Below are 20321 nucleotides of genomic sequence, written 5' to 3'. Positions count from 1 at the left end.
AGACAACTATTTTGGTAATTTCTTGGCTGGCTTTGCAGGGGAAAAAAATCTTGGTCTTTGCTGCTTGTGGAAGAGAGGATGTCATAATGTTGCTCTCCCACTTGACTGACAGGCACCTCTGCTGAACACACAGCGTGTTTCATCTCGGAGCACTCGATGAATATCCTTCCCCCCTCCCCAGACCAGCCCACCTCTACTCGCAATGCTCCTTGCTTTTTCTACCAGGATTGCAATCCCTGCCTTTTGTTCCTTCTTCTCGGCTGTGAATACCTCCCCACCTTACAAGTCAGTGGTGGATTCTGTCAGATAAAAAACCCAAATAACAAACCATCCTACCCTGAGGGCCTTCTCCTTTCATGTGTGCATTTTCCTAGCCTGCAAGGGAGTTGGTGCCATAACCCCGAGCTTTCATGGAATAGTTTCTAAGCCTGTATCTATGCATTATGAATATATTCCAGAGGGAGAATGAGCATCCCCTGTTCTGGCAGCTCATGCATCGCACGACTTCCTGCCCTTCCCCTCTCTCCCACCGCTTATGACCTTGGCACTTCTTCCCCTCTGTGTGTAACGTCTCCCTTCAAATCCTCCAGCACTGTGCCATCACCTAAGTCTGCTCCCGCCATTGTCTGGCATTGCAGCAACAGCCCAGAACCAAACAGATTTGCCTCTGTTAAGATGCCCCGCTGTTGTGTTTTTGCAGGTTTCCAGAAAGCTGGATGACCTGTGATAGAGAATTCACATCCTTCTCTTCCATCTGCACTCTTCTTCCATGTTCATTTCAGAGACCTGGAGAAGGATCCTGAAGGCAAACTGAAGGTCTGATGTTATGAGGTGATCAGATATCATATCCTTGATTTAATCACTCACTTCTGCTGCACCTGACACATTTGTTGAGCCCACAGTGCTTAAACTGTGCATGCATTTAGATTTACTTTTTTTCCTCTTCATTCCTTTGCCTTACTTTGAAATGGCATCTATTTAAAAATCCAAGGCTTTTCTCTGATGTCTCAGCTAGGGGCATGCCAGGTAGCTATGTAAGTGACAGGGAGGTAAGGCTGTCAGGTGGCTGAGGCCACCTCGTGCTTTGCAGTCTGTATAGCAGGGTGGTATAGAGAGGGCAACCTACGCTGAGGGAAGCTCACAGCTCCTGCTACTGACAGCTATTCCTTCTGTCACTTTAGGTGGCCAGTAATTTGAATTTTGCTTTTTTTTTTTTTTTTTTTTATTCCATTTCAAAGAGTCAAGCTTTCATTCACAAACTCTCCCCCTCCTCACTTTCTCACACACTAAGAATTTTAACCACCTGAATTTTGCTTTTTTTTTTTTTTTTGTATTCCATCTCCCAGGCCCACAGGATGGGTGGCCAAACAGAGCTTGCCTGTCCCCTGCCTATGGCTGTGTGTGACCTGGTGCTGATAGCAGACCTCCTGCCTGCCTGCTCCCCTGTCCCTTCCCATCTGCCTCCCATCCCAGCAGGGAGGCTGTCTCAGAGACCAGCTGCAGAACACAACATCTCCTGGCAATGTTTTTGCTCCCTAGTGACTCACTGCATTTTGCACATGATGGTATGGGATAATCTGTCACCTCAAATCCTACTAGTTCTGCACGATGGCTTTTATGCAATCAGTGGGTACTTTTACCCTCACTCTTCCAAACATGAATGTAAGGTCCAGCTTGACTCCCCCATACGTACACTTTGTTTTTAAAGAAAGCAGCTGTGTTGTCCTTCATGAAAACAGCTCGTAATTTAGCATTACTGCATTATATCCCCTTGGCAACGCTTTCTGTCTTCAGGACATATATTTATCACAGACATCACTGTATCTCTATGGTGCTTTAGTTTTCCATCAAGGGAAGCTAAAAGAGCATTTCATTCCATAAAGCTTTGATTGATCTTTTCCGCAACGTTCCTCTGGTACTTCTCGCAGTGCCTCTTTCTGCCAAACAGGATTTTTTCCTCCTTTCTTGATCATGCGCAAGTCTGAGCTAATCTCCACAGTGCGAGCTTGATCTGCTGTCTACCAGTGCCCATTTTTGTGCCAGGCAGAACAACTTCTTCAGTCAGCTCTTCAGCCCTGATGAGCTCCAGCAGCCAGTGGCTCTTAGCCTCACCCAGAAGCTCCCAAGGTGAGCTGAATCAGTAATTTGCTGGTGATGGATGGCTTTTCAGTTTGTTCTTTAACTTTTGGTATTGCAAGGCAGCTACCAAGAGTAGAAAGATGGACACATAATAAGTTCCAGATGAACAGAATATGATGACCCTGTAAAACCTCTCTGTTCCTACTGCAGGATGCTCCTGCTGGTGCCCACTCCTGAGATTCCTAGCTTAGTCTTCTGATTAGGGGATACAGTCTGCTGCCATGCTTCCCAAACCTATTTGATCAGCTCACGCAGCCTGAGAAAAAGCAAGCAAAGAAGAAGTAGGAATGCAAATTTTTAGAGAAATCTTTCAAATTCCACAGTAATTGGCAAGGTAAATGCAAGGTTTTTTCTGCTTTTCAAAGCAATGGCAATATCAGTTTATGATAAAAAGCTATTCTGGGTTACGCAAGACAGTAAAGTATTTGCCAAAAAAAAAAAAAATCTTTAGTTTCTGTTCTATTTTTTATGATGGACAAGAAGTGCCATCCATACTGATTGACTGTTGGCATGCGACTTACCACTGAGCAACTGTATGTTGATGGATAAGCCAGTCTCATCCAAGTGTCAGGAAGATTATCAAAAAAAAGAGCTGTCTGTAGTTGCTCCATCTCTGAGGAGATTGCCAACTCACCCTAACAAAAGAAAACATTAGTGTGCTATTTGCGTCTCACAAAGAGACTGTGATAAGATGACATGATAAATGATAGAGGGCTTTTTTTTCCCCAGTAAAAACACATAAGGTAGCTAAATTGTCAAGTGTAAAGTATATCTTGGCTCTTGCAACTGGCGTGAGTCATTTATTTTTTAAAAGGGGGAAATGGTCAGAAAAGCAAGAGTTGTTGGCTCTGGGCTTTCCATATTTCCTAATACCACTCCAATTGCATTAAGAAATTACATGATATAGTAATTGATATAAACATGCACAGAAGCACCCACCTACACATATGTTCAAGGAGAAAATGATCAAAGGCCAAATTACTGACTTGCTTTCAGATATCCCACATAAAATCGTGCATGCAATCAAGTGACCATTCTGCTGCCTTTCCTCCGTTAATGGCTATTTGAGTGCCCCTGTTTTATTACTCTGAATTAAAGATCCAAAGGAAGGTAATTCTAGGTGACAGGAAAAAAAACCAAAAACATATCTCCCCCCAAAAAAAGAAAAAATCCTTTAAAATTTTCTATACCTAGTCTGGAGTCACATGCACTAACCAAAGCTATGTGTGCATATGGCATGATTGTCAGTGCAAATCACTAGTGCCATGTAAGAAGCTGTTTGCCCAATGTCATGGTTGGGATGTATGTTAAATCTTAGTACAGCAGTTTGAGATTTGGCAGTTTGAGATTGCTAGATACTGTGGAAATTTGGCCCTGTGTGAGTACAAACTCATGCTGTACATGGCAGGAGAGAGTATCCCTGTCTTACCTCCTGCTCTGCACTGAAACGCTGGAGCAACGCAATGACTGGGGGCCTTACTTTTTGCTTCCAAAGTTCCAGAGAAAGAAAGAATTTCAGTCTCCTAAGCACTTTTCAGTAACTTTCCTCATACAAATTAAACCATTTGACACATGGAGGCAGGTTACATGTTTGGAGGAGGCATTTATGAAAATACAGTTCTTAAGTCAATGAAATAAGAAATGCTCTGAGATGAGTAAAGCAAAAAAGTACATGCATCTTCAGACACAAATTAAGTTCTTGAAGAGAATGCCTTACTTCAGTTCTGATCTTGAATTCTTGCAGACAAGTTGGTTTATTTCAAGGAGCACTCTGCTGCTGCCTGGATGAAATATGTGATGTTTCTTTCTCCCTAATACTTTTTTTTTTTTTTTCCATTTTCCCCATTATATCATTTAGGGCTGCTCTCACCTTGAGGAAGGACAGACTGTGCACCCAGTTCTGTGCTAATGGGAAGTTTAAACTTCGTGCATCACAACTTCATGCAGCGTAAGTAGTTCCACTGCCTTCATGTCACTGAGTGAGGGATATGGAGGATTTGTTCTGAGAGATGGAGGACTGGAAGAAGCAAATTCTGTACTGCAGTTTGCAAATAGTGGCATTTTGCAGCCTGACAAAGGGCACTTGGTGGCTCAGATCTGTTAATGCATTGTAACGCACCAGCAACAGCTTTTTTTTTGTGCAGTGTAAAATAATGTGTGTGTTTATGTCTAGATAGATGCTAGGGGTCATTTTCCCACATTAGGAATTTTGAATTGGATCACCGTAAAGAGAAAATAAAACTGAACAGGTATGCAGCTAACTAATTCTGTTGAAATTTGTGACCACAGATACAAACAAACGCCATAAAGCCAGAGAGATCGCACCATCTTGTGACAAGCGTGCTGCCTGCTCTGTGTTGTGACTGACCTTGTCTTCCTCAGCTTGGGAGACTCCTTCCCAGTGACCGAGTGTCTGAATTGCAGTCTAATAGCATATGGAGCAGGTTGTCTGCAGTTATTACTGCAGAAGCAATCTCTGTGTAGGGGTGTGGGCCGTAACGGCCGGGGCTCTGTTGAGGCAGCATTTCATCCCTGTTCTTACGGCAACCTTCGCAATCCAGGTTTGAAAAGGCTGCAAACCCCGAAGCAGGCACCGACTTCCTATCAACCTGTCAAAGAAATAATAAAAAACCCTGTCACCACGACACCCGTGGCAGTCCTCACCAGGCAGAACAGCAACCTGCTTAGGCATAAATCAGATCTTTCTGTTACGGAGTCATTGCTGAGAAGAAGACTTTTTATATCACTCTGATATCCACAGAAATTAATCTAATTTGTTCCCTGTTTTAATTAACCTCTGTGTGTCACACCCAAGTTCTGATGCTCACAAGAAGAATTTGCTAATAATCAGATTATTCTTCAGTCAGAAAATAGTCGAGAGAGGGTTTTAATTCAAAAATAAAGAGACAGAAATGTTTTAAAAGAAAAATGTTATTTCTTCCAAATTACCAAGTGCTGCTCTCTGGTGTAACATTATTATTCTGTGTAGCAATTTATTAAATGAAGCAATTTATGGTAGCATCTCTGCAAAATGCCGTCCTTTATTGAAATGAAAGCGAGTAACAGCATAAGGACTGTAGAATAAAAAGGCAGAATATCTTCTTTTAGGCTATTACAAAAATACACGCATTGTCTATTTGACGATCAATACGCTACTGTAAAATAAAACGGGGCTGTGGTATCATCATCATAATTTCTATTTCAAATGGATTGCCAAGAGCCAAACCGTGCCTTTTATGGAGAAGAATGACAAATGCTTTAATTCAATATCACACGCACGTGTATGTGCGAGCTAAAATTCTGTTGTAGCTCAGAGCCGTGAGGCAAATATTTTAGGATCATCGCGAGTTTAAAAACAACAGACATGTGGGAGTGCTTCCATTTATTTACACTTGTACTGACTTAAAATTCAAAACGTTATTTGATGCTTTTAAAGCGCTGCTGTGGGATGTTAAATTGCTGCCACGCTCTTGCTGCTCTGAGATACCTTTCAACCTGCCAAATGCACAAGGAGGATGATGATGATGATAATAATAACAGCAGCAGCACAGGGATCTTTAAAATAACATGGGGCTCCTTCCTGTAAGATAAACACCATTCTTGCTACCCCCCCATTTTATGATTCAGCATTTCTGATGCAAGAAAGTGAAATAATGAAAGTAAAATAACAACAGGTTTGTGTGGGATGGGAAAAGGAAAAGGAGTGTGTGTATTGTTACAATTTTTGCAGAAATGGGGGGAAGGAGGGAAAAAAAAAAAAAAAAAGAAAAAAAAAAAAGCTTTTCTAAAAAGCACCCCCCCAACACAGGAAAATGCTCCTCTTGTTTTTATTATTCACCACATTTCCTTCTTTTATCCCTCTTTCTGATCTCGCTCTTTTGTTCCCTTTCCCTCCTCAGATGCTTCTCCTCTGCGCAGCGGGAGCTCCAGCAGCTGGGGATGCAGGACGCGGGGCTGGCAGCAGGTGAGCTGTTGCGGCACCGGCGGCCGAGGGAGGGCGGGTGGTTGCCCACCGGTGCGGCTGGAGGCCGAGCAGCACGGGGCCTTCCTCCCCTCCTAACTCCCCCAAGGACAGGATGGGCACCAGGCACCCGCGTGGTATTGCGGCGCGCTGCACCTGCCTTGCTCAGGGCTGGGGGAAAGAGGGAGGAGGGACAGATGGGAGAGGAGGAGGTGGGATGGCAGATGTGTCCTCTGGTGGGGATGGGGCTGTCAGGCACCCGTGGGCCATGCCGCAAGGATGTGGGTGCTGGCTGCTCTGACCCTGCCTCCCAGCCCCATCCAGTGTAATTCTGAGCACAGACACGTGGCAGTGGTAGCCATGAACGGCCCCGCGGGGCTGGGAAGGAGAGGGCTGTTTTACCTCGTTTTTCTTGTTTTTGCCAAAGTAGTTTTATTGCTTGTGGGCGCTGAGCCGGTGTCGCAGCCGTGCTGGCAGCATCTCACAGTGTCTCGGTGCGTAGAGGGGAGATCAGAGGTCAGTGCTGCAGTGTACTGAGGGCTGATTTACTGAATAGTTAAATGCACTTAAAATGTAATTTCTCAGAAAAGGTGGCGTAGTTGGGGCCACACAAATGGGTAAGAGCACGGGCTGCTCAATGCCCCTCTGTGTTCTGCAGGCACAGAGCCCGGCTCCAGGCATGGACTTGGGCTGCTGCAGCCACCTCTGGCCCCACGAATCTGTGGTTTCTCTGGGCTGCTTCCTGCTCGTGTCACACCCGTGTCTTTGGGATAAGAAGTCGTGGTTGGGAGAAAATGGCATTTGGTGGCATTGCTCCAACAGCGCGTCCTAGCAGTGGGGGAACAACTAGGGATCCCACCGCTGCCAGGCCAGGAAGGGCGAGCAAAGAACCTACTTGAAAGTTTCCCGGCAGCACCCGGCTACGGGGCGGTGCTGGCCGAGACGAGCAGGGCACGCATGGAGCTCCAGGGGCTCCTCGCAGGACTCCCCTCCCCGGGGCGGCCCCGCGGGACAGCCCAGCAGCCTCGGGCCGGCTCGGTGCCCAGGCCGGGCGGCGCCCGCCTCATCCCATGGGGCCGGCAGGGGGCGCTCTGGCTCCGGGAACGCGCTGCCGCCGTCGTTCGGGCCGCGTCCCGGGCCCCGGCCCTTTAGCCAAGGACCCGGGGCTGCCGTGCCCCATGTGCTGCGGGCGGGGACGGGACGGGGCGGGAGACGAGGCTGCCCCGTCGGTACGGTGGTGCGGAACTGGGCGGAGGGGGAGGCCGACAGAAGTTGGTGACAAAGATGCCGTGCCCGTGCTCGCAGCCGGCGGGTTTCTTTGTGCGTTTGGTAGCGCGTCCCGAGACCATCCTGGCTCGGTGCGATCTGGGGACCGTTCTGTCCTGTGTGCGTCGCTTGGAGAATTTATTCTAAAGAAGAGGAAAGGAAAAGCCTTCCTAATTTTTGCGCAGGTTTTCTGAGCGTGGTGATGAAATGTCAAGCGAAAAGCAATTTTCTTTTTGGTAACTGGTGAGTTTCTTAAAATTCCGGTTAGTGTTTAGCACAGATACGTGCTTGGAAAAGCCCCTGTTTCTTTCACCTGTCGGTGTAACCTCACCTGTGGTCACCACTCCCCTCCACCTATGTGTGTGCGTATCTTTAAAGCTCGGTCACAAAAATGGTTTGAACGAAAAACCTTCCAAAACAAAGGTTAAAGAGGACGGAGGAAGATATGAGAGCCCAGCAGGCAATGCATTCCTCCCTCAGTGAGATGGTCCGGACAGCTGGGGCTGAACCCTCACACTGTGAACTGAGCACCATGGTCCCACGTTTCCCCACTGGGACCCCCCTCACAGGGCACCCTCAGACTGCGTGAGCATTCCAAGGGCACAGCAGCACAGTCTTGCATTGTAGGAAATACCCAACTACAACCAGGCTAGCCCGAAATAAAGCCTTACTCTGTACTACAGTAATTATCTGCAGTGGCTGTAAATTCTTTGTTTCCTGTGCACAGAGATGTGCTTTTAAACCAGAAGCTGTATTTGGTGCTTTAGAACGAAAAGAACTACTTTCTTCTTGGTGGTTTGGTTTATTGGGTTGCATGTATATGTATATGTATATATTGGTGCAGTTCTTTCACTCTAGGATATGCAAACCAATCTTTAGGAAATGGAATGTATTCTGCTTTGTCATCCTGCAGCTGGCTTCAGTGTTTGGGGTGGCTCTGAGGTGAGAAGTTTTAATAATCAGGTTTTTGAAGTTTTATTTCTGTGCTGTGTCCCTGGCCGAAGATCCACTGCAGCACGATGGTCAGGCAGCGCTTCAGGCAGTGGCTTCTCGGCTGTTTGAGCAGGAGGGCTGCAGGATGCCCTCAGGAGCGAGGTGTTCTTCAGGAGAAGGGGCAGCTCTCTGCACTCAGCCCGATCACGCGGTGCCTTCCTTCAGGGGGTTCCTGCGGTAATCTCTGTAACGTGCCAAACCGCTTTGCTGCAAAATGAATATTCGCAGATGGGGAGGGAGGAGGGGGAGAAAGGAAGGAAAAAATGGGCTTCCCGGTGAGCTATTGATTTGAAATACGAAACATTTTATTGATACGAGAAAACCCGGCCGTAAGGAAGCGGTTTGATATTGCACAAAATGTGGGGGAAAAAAAATATCACGTGCATCTGTTTAGCACAATATACTGCATAATGACAGCAATCTTCCCTGTTTGTATCTACTCATCTGATTATACGGCGTAACAATTCTTTTTGTTACACATTTATTTACTGAAGGATTTTTTTTTTAATGGGTAATAAATTAGTAAATCAAATATCATGCGCTTGGGAAAATACGTTAGCAGGCTCCCTGTGCAGAAGATAGCTGTAGTTCGTATTTTATATGAGATGTGGATCTCAAAGCATAAACAGAACCTCGCTATGAAGTTATGAGCTTCTCTTGTGGAGAAGACAAAAGAAGTTTTAAATCGCTATTTAGGACTCTTTCATCTAGGCACAGATTATTTTGAAAAGCTTCGGTTTTTAACACTGCAATGCAGCACTGATGTAATGAAGAGCTTTGACTTACTTGAAGTATAACCCAGTGGCCTTCTTTTGATGCTTTTTCCATAGCTATTTCTGCTGCCGCTTCCTGTCCTTGACCCAGCGATACATTGTGAACTTCTCCCCAGCTGATGGTAAATTCAGACTTGTTCCCTAAACAGAACAGTGTGCTGTGTTACTTCCAGTCAGATAATGAAGAGTTCCAACAAGCATGTGTGCTACATACCGTGTATAGATGGTACACAGCACATGGGGCACTAAAGGTAAAGAAAATACCCCTCAAAAACATGGTTTCAATCAACCAGCAGAGTTTGGATGTTGAATCATTTTCTGGCTGGGTGTTCTGTATCAGGGCAACGCTGCTGTATTGAAGAGCAACTTGAATGTGGAACAATTGATTCTTGCTATTGTATCCCTACCTATAGCCTAGATAAATATTTCAGTGCATGCAGAAATGGATGTGCTGTAAATGTACAGCTGATTAATCTGAAGAGAAAACGAGTTCAGTGTCTCACTGAGGTAACAGTGCATGCAGGAAGTAAACAAAGTCCTTTGGCTGACACACAAAGGTGGTTTGCTACAAGGAGGGGATAGCAGATTCTCGGCTTGTCTAGCAGTAGGGTCAAAACTGTTGCTCAAGCACACTTACACAAGGTGGATAGCTTGATCTGGCAAAACGGAGAAGAGCAGACAGCTACCTCTTGTTTCAGAAAGCAGGCAGCATTCACCCCAGCAGCTGTCGGAGTCAAGCACTGCAACTTTCATCAGATAGCGTGTGTTCCAGCTGTAACACCGTCTGTGCATTAACATGTGACAGCACTCAGCGGTAATGGAAGGGCCTCTCTCACTTCTCTGCTTGTGGTAGTTAGAATAAAGACCAGTAGCACTACTAAGTAATTTGGTAGAAATGTCTTTAATGGGCAGTGCTGCGTTTTCTTATGATTGTTAGCAATAGGGTCTGATCTCATGGTACGTAGTCAACATGGGGCCCTCTGGGAAAGTTTTTACTGATGCTGCCTTATGCCTCTTCACACTAAATGCTCCAAGCTACATCTGGACAAAGACCCCACAAATTAAGAAATACAGTTGACAGAACCTCAGGGAAAGCAACAGTTAAGGTGTAAGACCCACCTCTGGGACATAATATTTTATCGTGGCTGACTGACACTTGGTATTGTTCCAAGTACAACACGCATTAGGGTCACTTGTGGTGTAAAACCTGTCCTTCTGAGAGCTGAGGGTGCTGATGTGAGCTGGCAGCCCCAGCCGTGCCAGCCGCTCGGCTGTCTCAGGCCACTATCAGCTTTGGGAGATAACTTTTTGCTTTTCATTCTTCCAGAAATTTCTCTGTTCAGGACATATTATAACCACAGTGCTCCTGCTTCTTTCCAGGATCCTTCAGTGTCTCTGTCTGAGTCACAACGTTTATTCCTTGCTATCTGCAGTTGAAGAATTAATACACAGAGCCAGCACATTTAAGCATGAGCATATGGATTCTGAAGATGAGTATAAGCAAAGGTCCTGATTTTTTAAAAGCACTGTGCAGGATGTTCATTATAGTGGTGGCTCAGTGGCTGAAGGCATGCTGCACACTAATTTCTTTCCATGCAGAGTTACAAAATCGGCTAGCTGATTAAACAGTGGTCAACATCAATTCAGAGATTTTATTAAGCATTCATGTCTTTTTTTCTAACTAAAGGCCTTAGGATGGAATAGACATGAAATTAATAGAAGAAATAAATTGCAATACTTTACTTATCAGTGTTTATTTTTGCCAAAGCTTTGGGTTTTAGTTGTAGCTGATGACCCTGTTTAATTCTCAGGTAGTCAAGGTGGAAGGGCCACTTAATTGAACCTCCACCAACACAGGGAGAAATTTGGAATATGAGGCTCTTCTGAAAGCTCTACTTTTACAAATTAAGTGTGGGGTTTTGTGTGTAAGATTTTATTATGCCAGCAAGACAGGAACCAGTAAATTGTGTCCAAAAAGGATATTAATGTAATATTCTAAGGTTAACTGAACCCAAATTTCTCTAGGAGCAAAATGGTTCCTATGAGGAAATGGCCAGGTAAAAGATATGTAGTGAAAGACTTAAAATTTTAGAAGATTGTAACATTTTTCATGGTTGTAGAGAACAAAAAGGGAGTTCTGCACCATTATTTGTTGTGTTGTAGAGGGTTGTACTGTTAGTTCAAATTTAATCCCGAACTGCGTTCAGCTATATACGGGTAGTGACCACAGAGTTATAAGCCATCAGAGCAGCAAAAGATAGGAGAGAAATAAACTACTGACTGCAATTGCCCCTTTGTAAAAGAACAGGAATGTTGAGAGGGGAGGGAAGGAGTTTCCTTGTCTCTGGTGGTTTATTATTCTCTGGGAACAGGTAAACCAACACTGGCTCATGAAGATACTTTAGAATAGGAAATGTTTTGCCTTTGAAATGCGCGAGATTACAAGTCATTTCAAATAGTGTTCATGGCGAAGATACCCCTGGGACCACCTTACAAGAGCTTTATTTCTTGCCTGCAAATTAGTCAGTTCAAAACACTTCACCTCTCATCTCTGCCTTCAGCTCTTAATATCACACACGGTATTTGTAAAATGGAGGATAAGAATGAAAAGACCCTGAATACAAAAGTGCAATTAAAAAAAATAAAAATAGAAGACTGTAAAGGCGAGAACATGTCTCATTTCAGAGGACAAGAATGAAATTTTGTTGCTTTTTTGGAGGCATTTCAATAAGCTTTCCTTTTTTATTTGCAGCAGGGTCTCATTGAAACAGCGATGTTTTCCAAGTGGCAGACAGACAATAGCATCTAAATTATTTTTAAGAAAGCACTCATAGCAATAGAGCACCCATTACTACTAAATCCATCTTAGAGGAGAAGGGTGGAGGAAAAGGAAAGGTCAATAAATGTATCGTGTTCTTTGTGTAATGCTTAACTGATATTTTCCAACTCCTTTAGCCGGCTTTTATTTTATTTTTTTTAGGAATCCTTGTAAAATTCAGGAAAGGATTTAAGGTTATCATCTGTCTCTCCCTAACTTCTGACATCTCTTTATAACAAGAAAGAGTCACAGCCAACTGTAACAGGAGGGCAACACAATGAATCCTGGTAAGAAGGGGAAGGGGGGAGGTTCAACTTTGCTGCCCCCTTGCCCCTGTTTCTTCCTTGCAGAACAGAAGTGCCATCTGTTCCAAGCCCTAACACACATGATCTTATTCCCATTCAGTATTAACTAGCACAGGAAAAAGATTATCAAGTGATCTGAAGCACCAACAGCATTAGCAAGCCTTCCCCATCCAGCGTGTTTTGTTTGCACCTCCAAGAACTGCAGATAAAGTGGATACGAGCAAGTGCCTTAATTGCCTGGAATTATTCTGCTCCCTGGTGGAAGAGCATATGGTCAAGGCATAGAACATGACCAAAAGATATTTAGGTGCTGGGAAAAGAATAAACCTAACAAGAGAAAGGATGTTTAGATACTCCAAACTGAATTCAGTAGACAGTTCTCCATTACTTGGTGTTGTAACATATCATCAAAATAATGAAAAATCAACTGTGCTATGTAAGGCTAGACAGCTGATATTAAAGTATAAGCTGTTTTCAAAATAATCTGTAAGAATGCATCTTATGTTTCATTGTTAAATTTGTGGTATTCTCTAACTTAAAGCCCCACATCAGCCTCCTCCCCCAGCACTTTCTAGTCCTGCAAACTCAGCTGGAGATCCAAAGAAACAGTGAGAACTTCTTTTCTTCTAACTCCTGGCAGGTGCAGAAGAAGCCGTGGATGCCTCAGTTATGCTCAGTTATGCCTGGTTTATTACCGATGAAAGTAATGGGGTGGAGTTGCAGACGCTGGTGAAGGAAAAGCAGCTACAGTGCAATGTTTGCAAAGCAAGGTAATGATTAACCACCATGTTCAGTGGGATTTTTCTGTTCCAGCTCTTTCACAGTTTCAGTGGTATTTTCTCTTGATTTCTGTACTGCATCATTTTATGTTTCTCATTTCTTCATCCTCTCGCCTTTTTCTCCTTTCCTGGTGCTGCCTACCCACCATGTTACTTAAAGTGCTTTCATCACCAGAACTTGTCCGTGTTGTCAGATCACAGCTTGCTCCCCATGGAATGGGGGAAGACCTCAGACATGGGAGAAGCACGGACTGTTACAGTGTAAATAAACTCAGAAAAATGGTCTAAGAGGACAGTCAAGAAAATGGCTAGCTAGTAGTTTGTGTTTCAGACTAGATTTATTTTGCACAAGTCATGCATTCCTTAAGCTGTATCTGAAGTCTGGAGCTGATCTGTCTGGCAAACCTACTGATGTCTACATTGTCAAAATACATGAGACAACATTTCATTTCTCCAGATTTCCCTTAATTTCATTGCCTTATTTTCTTTCTTTTCCTCCCACGCTGGAATGACATTTTTGAAGCATACTTTATAGAACATAATTTGATCAAATAATCCAAGGGAACTCCCCAAAGACATCCATGATTTAACACTAGATCTATTCTAAAGGTTGGCATGTCTGACAATGGAAATTGGTTTAACCCCAGTTAATTTCTAGATAAAAAATGTGATGTGTTTTTCCTGAGTTGGAACTGTATTTTGTTGGCAGAGCTTTCAGAAATACGCAAGATAAGACCGAAATGCAATCAGGTGTGGTGCTGAGTATGCTGAGCATCCCAGTCTGAGCAGGAGCAGAAGGGCTCAGCACCTTCCTGAGGCAGTCCTCTTGCATGTCCTCCTGTGCGCCCTTGTAGGTGACTTGCAGGTGACCACAAGGAGAGTGGGCAGGCATTCACTGGTCAGCTGATTTATGGTTTGATACAGCTGATGCTTTGTGCTCTGAAAATGAAAAAGGACAGCAGTTGAATCTGAATTTTTGTCCTCCATTTCTCTTCTCCATTTGGGTTTTCACTTTCCAGCTCACAGCACATGCACTGGAAGCCAAGGCAGCTTTTTTCATTAGCTTAATGTTTTTCTCCTTGTCTTGACTCACATCCCTGAAGGCTTTGAGCTCCTCTGTTCTGTGCCCATTTGTCACTCCTTTCAAAAGGAAGATGGAAACTCTTGGTATGGATGCAAAACTCAGAAGAGGTCTGTGCCAAATAAGAGCAAGAACACAGCTGCACAAGACTCAGCACACTTCTCACAGACAAAATGCAATGAAGAAAAAGATGGCACTTTAAGCTAAATCAGAGATCATTATAGAATACTTTTCCCATTCAGCTTTCTCTAGAAGGAATATGTACATGCAGCGGCAGCACTTGGGGTATGAAGAGCTACTTTGAAAGCAGAAGCAGTTGCCAGTGTTTGAGGTGTGGATGGCAAGTGAGAAAATCAGCTGTTCCTGCAGAGGTGCCCCCAGCAACAGCAGCTTCTGAGAAATCCTGCTTTTGTGTCCTTAATGAGAACACAGCCTGGAATAACTGAGTGCAAGCTCAGTTTGCAGGAAGCATTTCAGACCAACATCCATTGCCTGAGGAGGTTTCCAGGGGCCAAGCAGAGGCAATCAGCAATGTAAACAATTCAAGGTAAAAAAAGGAGCCATAAACACAGAGCCATAAATAGAGCCTGTGCAGGTCCATGCTGTACTGGTCTGTGAAGGTATGCTCTTTCTCTTTCAAACAGTGGTGCCTGGGGTTGTCAGGCAGTGGTTGGGTCCTTCACCCTCAGCCTCTTACTGTGCTTATTTTGCCTTCCAGCTCCTCCTCTTAACATCTCCGGTCTATTTCAAATACTGTACTCAGAGCCTTCCTGTTGGCAAAGGGGAACATACTGCACATATGGATTAAATAATTTATTGTTAATCTAAGGCTTTCAACAGTCTAATAGTAAAAATTACCAAATTCATACAGGAAGAGGTCATAAAATAGAGTTAAAATTGTTAGACAAAATTTCCCTTTTCTCTAGTGTTGTGCTTCCTCCTCTTAAGACCCCTTCCTGCCTTTGGGTCTTAAGATTGATGTTTTGGTATTTCTTAAAAGGAATGGGGGAGTATGGTGAGTCATCACCAGGAGGAGCATGATATTCAGGGGTCCGGGGGATGTCTTGTTTCCTCAGTCTGGTGTATTCTTGTATCTTATGTATTTTCTTAACACTAGAAGCTCACTGTGATTGAATGACTGTGATCTGCATCCTCTGTGTTGGCACTCTTGTTTCCATGACTTGCTGTAGAGCCATAGGCAGTTTACTCCGCAAGGAAAAGCCACTTGTTTTTACTATAAACCAAAGTTAAATTGAAACAAATCAAGTTGCCTGTGCCTCACAGCTACGTGCAGCCAAAAGAAGTTAAAATCTACTTAGGCCATGGCAGAATTGCTGAGGCCCTGTACATGTCAATGTAAAGCAGGTTGCTGTTTACCTAACATGGCAAAATCAGGTTTTCTAGGCTAGAAAGTCTCCTTGGATGGTGCGTGAATTGCAGAGCTGAGCAATGATTTGTAAGCCCTCTTATGACTGCAGAATTGCAACTGACGAGCAGATCTTGGGAATACTCGCAGTTTCGTGTCTGCTCCTTTATCACAGAAATCCATACAGGACTAACTGACCTGTATTGTCTCATAGCCATTGGGAGGCCAGATTACAAAAGATGCATTAGATTTTCATTGCCTGCATTATTTGCACAGTCAGCAGAAATACTGTGATTATTAAGATAAGAGCTGTAGGTTTTGGAGCTAGATTAAAAATTCCTTTAGCTGTTGGAGACTGTAATGCAGTAATGCTACATTGTGACAGAAAGTACAGCAGTACTAGCAGAGTAGCACAATTCTAGGATGCAGCAAATGAGAAAGTGCTCAAATGTAGCAGCCGTGGATCCAGAATTAAAGGAAGAAAATAAATGACCTCTAGTAGGCGGGGATCTCCAACAAGATACCTGTGCCTCCACTGCCAACCCTTAGATGAGGTCTGGGAAGGAGTGGATTTCTTCTGGTCACTCAGGTACATTGCATGCACCTAAGCTGCCCTGGGTTGGCCCTGCCTTCCCACCCGATGCTTAATCGCTGGTTCAAGCCCTGACTTCGCATTTCTGCTACAGAGAATCATAGAATCATAGAATAGCCTGGGCTGAAAAGGGCAACCATGATCATCCAGTTTCAACCTCTCTGCTATGTGCAGGGTCACCAACCACTAGACCAGGCTGCCCAAAGCCACATCCAGCCTGGCCTTGAATGCCTTTAGGGATGGGGAGAGACCATAGTATAATCTATGAGGTTATAGGATAATTAAAATCATACATTTCAATCTAAGATAGAAACTTCACATACCACACACACAGAGGAATGTTTGTGAGGTAGTCCACAATTTCTGGAAACACAGCTAGATCCCACATATATGATTATAGATTGCTTAGAAACATAAGGAGAAATTCCACAATCATATATAGTTAACTTTCAAGCTAAGTGATCATGTGAAGACTGGAAACTAATATCTTCACATACACATTGCATATTTTAATATTATTTTCTGGCATTCCTTTGAAAGCCTCCCTGGAATAGTCCATTTTCTGTGATCATTTGTATTCACAGATGCACATTTTTATTACAAGAAACACTCATTTTATATATCTCCAAAATTATATGATCAACTTCTTGGTGACAAAAAGACCTTTTCCAGCCACTTGGTACATGATTATGTAGCTTATGTATATGTAGTGGTTCCATCATGTGCTAAATTCAGGATGTTTTAAAAGATTTCAAATACAGTATTACACAAATTCTGAGTTTATTTAAAACTGATTTTTCCATGACAAAAATGTTTATACCTTGTTGAACCATCATTGCTTTTATGTTCTTTAAATACCTGCCCTTGTGCACCTCTGAGAAAAATCTGGCTCTGACTCCTCTATAGCTTCATATGAAGTATTTTTAGTCTGCAATAAATCCCTGCCATCCCCTTGGCCTTTTCAGGGCTGAGGAATCGCAGCTCCCTCAGCCTCTCCTGGCGCGCTGCCTGCTGCAGCCTGCGCTGCTCTTAGTGCCGTATGGCAGTGTCTGTCTCATACTGTAGGAGATACCATAATTAAATTCGTAATTTTCATTTATGGCTTCTACTTTTGTTCACATACTTCTTGACAGTGGAATGCTTTTAACTTGTTCTGCAGCTGTACTCTCTTCTCAAGTGTTATGCTGTGTCAGTTTGGTTGGATGTGCTCCTGTTTCAGCTTTAAGTTTCCCTTCTGCAAAGTCCAAATTTCTGCTTGCTCTGCCTGTTCTACATTTACCTCTCTTGCTGCTAACCAGCCCATGCTTCAGCACATTATAGGCTTGCCAAGAGAAGAATTTAGACTTTGTTTTCTTCTAATTTTAGAAAAGGTTGCTTTGTTGCCTGGATAGTTCTGCAAGAAGCTGGATCCCAATGGTGTGTTCATCACTGGCTGTAGATTAGACAAGTTTACAGAGGAGAGCATTTCCAAAGAAGATCTGAAGATTAGAAGAGCAGCAGAGCTCGTCTGAGTTTGCACAAGTCTGGCAGCTTCTGGCTCTTCAGCGTGCAGACATGGAAGGTGCCTGAGTTTCCCCTGCAGCCAGTGAGAACAGAGGATAGTCATATTTGGCAGAAACTATTCACCCTTTTGCAGGATTTGGCTCTTGAAGAACCCCACACTATTATGAAAATCTTTTTCTCTCTTCTCCCCATTTCCAATTCAGGAACTTAAAATGATTGCATTAGAATTAGAAACATTACAAAGAAATCAGTCTAAAAATCATTCTAGCAAAGGCAGTGAAGGTGCAATTGCAGGTGTCATGGAATTTAGCATGAACGATGGTGTTTCCAAATTCGTTTCTGAAATGTTTGAAAAGACTGTGTAAAGAGGGGAAGCAAGCAAGCCAGCAGGCAGTGTTTTTCCCCTCTGTGGTTTTTGTGGACTAAGAATAGAGGGGACATGTAGCAAGCATCTTGCTATTAAATTTGCCTATGACAAACAGTGCAGCTGCACATAGTGTGCAAAAACATCTGTAGACTCATGACACATGCAGAATCCCCCACACTAAGAACGTGACATTATACTGAAAACAATTCTGTTGTAAAAGCAATATAAATCCATTTTATGTAGACTTTCTCCACCTTCTCCTCCCCTTCTCTTTTAAATTATGTTAACTGAAGAATTCTGTCACTCCTACATGACATTAGTAAAAATCACAATGTAAAAGTGACTAAACATTTCAAAATTGTCCCTTTTTTCATTAGCAGCTAGAATGCAGGTATGCCTTTTCTGGAGGAAAAGAAAGTTTAAGAAAGAATAACCAGCAGCAGAAATACATTAGACACCAGATCCTACTCGAAGTGGATCTTGACAGGGTTTGGCAGCTGCAATTTAACTCTTCAGAAATCAAGGGGTGATTTCCTGTGTCTCTTGTGCAGTTGTTCAGTTCTAAGTGAGCAGTGGGATTGCTTTACTTTGCTGATATAAATGCTTGCACAAAATGCAGCAGTAGGGAAAAATATGTCTAAAATGTGTAGGTTTCTAAGATAAAGGGAAATTCCCTACCTGGGATTTTTTTGAGTTCCCATAGCTTCTCCTACAAATAATGAATGCAGTTATTGTTGAATTCTATAGAAGCTTGACTAAGCTTCACACCGCCCTAATGACTCATAGAATGGCTTAGGTTGGTAGGGACCTTAAAGATCACCTAGGTCCAAACCCTTCCCTCTCCAATACTTTCTTTGCAATCTTTAGACTTACTAAAGTAAAAAACCTTAAAATGTCAACACAAACACTAGTTTTTGTTGCAAGCCCGATGTTGTCTAAAAGTTTTGCGATTGTAGCATCATCAGAAGGCAGACCTATGCATGCTGTTAGTATCTGGATCATCGTTAACTTGTCTCTTTGGAAACACCTCACTTACAGTAAGAACAGTTCATAATAACTACCTGAACCTCCAAGAACATTTCCCTATGCTTTATGTAGACTGCAAAGTGAGCCTGGAGCTGGAGGAGTCATCCAGCTGGGTCGTAATTTTCAGCTCTCTGCTCATTAAATTCCTGCAACCTAACGGCAAAACCATAAGCCTTGAGAGAGAGATTGCCATCATGTTATTGATAGCATACATTTTGAGCATACTGACTTTCTGTATTCTTTGGTTGAGTACTTGGAACTCAGTTTCCTTTCCTAGGTGAAGAAAGGCTTGTTTTTCTATTTCAGAGAGATACAGAGCACAAATGAGAATGTTTCTAAAGCACTCTGAAGATGGAAAAGGTATGCAAGTATAACTGATGTCACCTGACAACATTTGTTTACCGGTAGGGGCATATTTATCTCTTAGTTAAATTAGATTTGATTCCTTATTTAATAATGCAATGATTTTTAACGTTCGCTTCCTGGTTTGCATGTTCAGCAACTGTTTATACAAGATACATGATGATGTACATCACCATAGAAGGAAGGAACATCGCACCTCCTGTAAATCAGGAGTTGGGAAATGCCCTCTTTTTATGCCCTGTTTTGTGTCCCCACCTTTCATGCAGAAAAGAAATACACGTTCAGTAGTGAGTTGTGACTGCAGTCAGTTATGGCCTCTCCATGCTGGCAATGACTGCCTGTTGTCTACCCTGTGTGCCTGAACATCACTGCTGTAGTCCTTCTTTTTTCGATGCCCATGCATTAGTTGGTCTCTGAGGTATATGACACAGTGGTTGCAAACAGCTCAATATAGTAATGAACTCTGGCTAATAATGAAAGCAGCGATAAAGTTTTTAAAAAATTAGCACTCTAAGGAACCGTGGGAAAATGTAACAAAGCTATTCTTATACAATGTATAAAGCAGAGCGCTTCAATTCCAGTTTTTCAGCTTTTACTTTTAAATAAATTGAACTTTTAAATAAATTGAAAAGTTTTATGATGATTTTAAAAGCCTCATTTTATTTTTCTCAAGGTGGAATAACTGTGACTCTTAGTGAGTAGACACACACTTCTCCCATAGACAAGCCATTTGAAAAATACAGGTCATAAAATAAACACCAGTCTAGAAAACAAACATATTTGTTTTAGGCCAGGAGGAGACAAAATCAGCATTAAGATTATTATTATTATTGTAGCTGATTTAATTCTTATCTGTTTATCTTCATTTCTGTCTCTGCTGCTGTGAGTCTTGTTTATTAGCTTCTCAGCCAGAAGACTATCCCGTAGGAAATTACTGTCAGCAGCCAGGAAGAGTATCAGCAATTCATCTTCAAGCACTGTCAACTTAA

At 43.1% G+C, this 20321-nt stretch overlaps 1 long non-coding RNA gene across 6 annotated transcripts; it reads left to right on the top strand.

Moving 5' to 3' along the window:
* Window positions 1-1347: 1347 nt before the first annotated feature.
* LOC107316721 lies at window positions 1348-19975 on the top strand. 6 transcript variants are annotated; one of them, XR_001556540.2, is made up of 9 exons: window positions 1353-2127; window positions 2290-2473; window positions 3998-4087; window positions 6039-6103; window positions 9190-9254; window positions 10513-10638; window positions 12113-12237; window positions 12896-13025; window positions 17439-19975. It is a non-coding gene; the product is annotated as an uncharacterized LOC107316721 (long non-coding RNA). The 6 variants fall into 6 exon arrangements; XR_001556544.2 differs by having other exon boundaries at window positions 1348-2127; window positions 10513-12237; window positions 14358-19975; XR_001556538.2 differs by having other exon boundaries at window positions 1349-2127; window positions 10513-12237.
* The last annotated feature ends 346 nt before the right edge of the window (window positions 19976-20321 follow it).

This window comes from Coturnix japonica, chromosome 7, assembly GCF_001577835.2.
Source record: "Coturnix japonica isolate 7356 chromosome 7, Coturnix japonica 2.1, whole genome shotgun sequence".
NCBI classification, from domain to species: domain Eukaryota; kingdom Metazoa; phylum Chordata; class Aves; order Galliformes; family Phasianidae; genus Coturnix; species Coturnix japonica.
Note: the sequence above shows the minus strand (reverse complement) of the source record. Positions and strands in the feature narration are given on the sequence as shown.